Genomic DNA, 2500 nt, shown 5'->3' on the forward strand with positions numbered 1-2500 from the left:
TTTCTGTTGTATAATGCACAAACTTTGATAAAAACAAGAGTGAAAAATTTGGAAGAGTGCAACATTAATGCAGAAATTTTCAAAGTCCAACAACAGCCTAACAGTACCAGATACCTTGTTTGTTATCACAACTGCATTTGACATTAGGCTAACCCTGGAAATATGATGATATACAAATTCCAGCTAACCTTTAAGGCACAGCATTACATTTCAGGGTCTTCCTGCAAGTGTTAAGGAGCCTTGCCTTGAGGTTATCTTCGAAATCATCATCACTGAAATGAGCAGAACAGATGACAGCATGTGCTGTGTTGATGTGATCAGCACGTTGACAGGCATAAAGCCATTTTTTTTTTAAATCCACTGTCTTTGGGAAATTTTAAGAAACTTAAATCCTTCCCTTTGGTGTTATCCTTTCGGTTATAGCAACCATAAACTGAGCAATTATTCGGCATTGGAAACCACCAAGAACCCTTTTGCTTCATAACACCGAACTTGTTATCCTGGGCGCCCTGAAGGCGTTGAGGGACACTTTCGATGAGGTTCCTACAAATCTCTGGCGTGATGCTATCCCAGGCAACACGTAAAGCAGCCTTTAATTTGTCCACTGTAGAGCAGTCAATGTTTTGCAAATGCTGCTTTACAATGGTCCATAGACTCTCAACAGGAGAAAAGTTTGGGGAGTTGGGTGGCCAGTCACTTATGAGGTCAATTCTGCAGTGAAAACCAGGTTTGGATTAGCGGGGTTGTGTGGCAAATAAACCTGTTTTCTGCTTGTTCACAGTGAAATAAAGCAAGTTCATTCTTCTCAAAAATGCACAGTTCACCAACCCCATTATACACCACAGAACCCCATATCATCACCGTTTGAGGAAACTTTTCACGTGGCCGAATAAACTTGGCGTCGAACTTCTTCGCTTGTGGGCTCTGCCGAATTTTTGTTAGATTCCCAGATGAACAGTGAAAAGTGGCTTCCTCTGTGAACAAACTTTTTTCCATTCATCCACACCCTAATGTCCATATTTCTCGTAATAAACTTTGCGTTTCTTCACTTCATCGTCGATTAATTTGTTCTTCTTCGACACCACCACTTTCTTGAACCCTAACAGCTCCGACAAGTAATGCTGAACGGTTCGAACATGTGGCTTTCCTAATGTAACAGGGTATTTTTCCTTGAACTGTCTGGCAGAATGAGAAGGATGAAGCTCTGCCTCCCTCCTCAGTACAGACAGGGACTTCTCAGAAACCAGTAAGGGTCTCCCATGAGTATTACCATGGAGCGGTACGTCTGAACCACCCGTCTCCCGAAACTTAGCAACAAGATTCCTCACAGTTCTTGACTTCACCAGTTTGCCCAGTGATTTCAGTTGTTTTCATGTCAATTTTATGGCACTCAATGACACACACTCGATCACCATGTGATGTATAACAACCAGGCATTGCACCAAAGGGCACACACACTACACAAGGGTTGCACCATGAAATAACAAGGGCAGGAACTTATGGATGAACGAACAACGTTCACAAAGCAAAGACAACAGGACACTAAATCTCGCCTACTGGACTCCAGTTACTGTGTGGGTGTTGAAAGGTTCCATTTGGTCATTTATTGTCCCGGGGATTTTTTTTTCAGCCTGGATATAGTGGTTAACTTAAGGACCAAACAATTTGCTGCGTCGCCAAGGCGGCAGAGAGTTTTGTCCCAGACTTCATATGCTATTTTATTCATATATTTGTGTTGCGTGGGGTAATTCGAATCTCTCTCCCTCTATATATATATATATACGTTCTCTCTCCCTCTCTCTGAACAAAAACAAACAAGCAAAGAAACAAAGAAAAATGTCGTTGCAAGCAAGCATAAAACAAAAAAAACAAATAATTGGTTGTATAATGCAGCTTATCAACAAGCAAAACATAAAGACCGCCACGACGGCAACACTCGTCACATGACTCACGATACGGATGCCGGCAATGGTAAAACCAGGATTAACAGAGTACAGGGTTAGACCGTCCTGGTGTCTCTGCACATTTGTGACGTCACTGGTATGCACCGTAGAAGAAAACCAAGAAAATAAAGAAATGAAGGGTGACTATGGTAACTGTTTGCCCACACACATTCCCTCTCTCTCTTTCACAACCTTGGGTGAGAGAGGTCCCCGTCAATCTCCAGGTACTGCTGAATTAAAGGATTGATATAATCCTCCATATGCCTTTTTATTGCTATTTGGCTAATGCAGTAGGCCTAACCATGTAAATCCAGACCAGGTGTCTGTTTCTTTTATGATTCCTTACGTTCTTTGGTTAATATATGTACATACATACATACATACATACATACATACAACACAGAGACATATGGATACTATATCTATATATATATGTTTGCAGTTTCAAATCTATAACTGAAAGATAGGACGCGTGATATGCTTTACGATGCACTCACACACAATATAATAATAATAATAATAATAATAATAATAATAAATAATAATAATAATAATAA

The 2500-nt window shown here is 40.4% G+C and overlaps 1 protein-coding gene across 14 annotated transcripts in view; it reads right to left on the reverse strand.

Moving 5' to 3' along the window:
- The window catches only part of LOC136833254 (platelet binding protein GspB-like), a 214499-nt gene that overhangs the window by 150058 nt on the left and 61941 nt on the right, over positions 1-2500 (reverse strand). The gene's annotated exons all lie outside the window — the stretch shown is intronic.

Source organism: Macrobrachium rosenbergii, chromosome 51, assembly GCF_040412425.1.
Source record: "Macrobrachium rosenbergii isolate ZJJX-2024 chromosome 51, ASM4041242v1, whole genome shotgun sequence".
Classification (NCBI taxonomy): Eukaryota; Metazoa; Arthropoda; class Malacostraca; order Decapoda; family Palaemonidae; genus Macrobrachium; species Macrobrachium rosenbergii.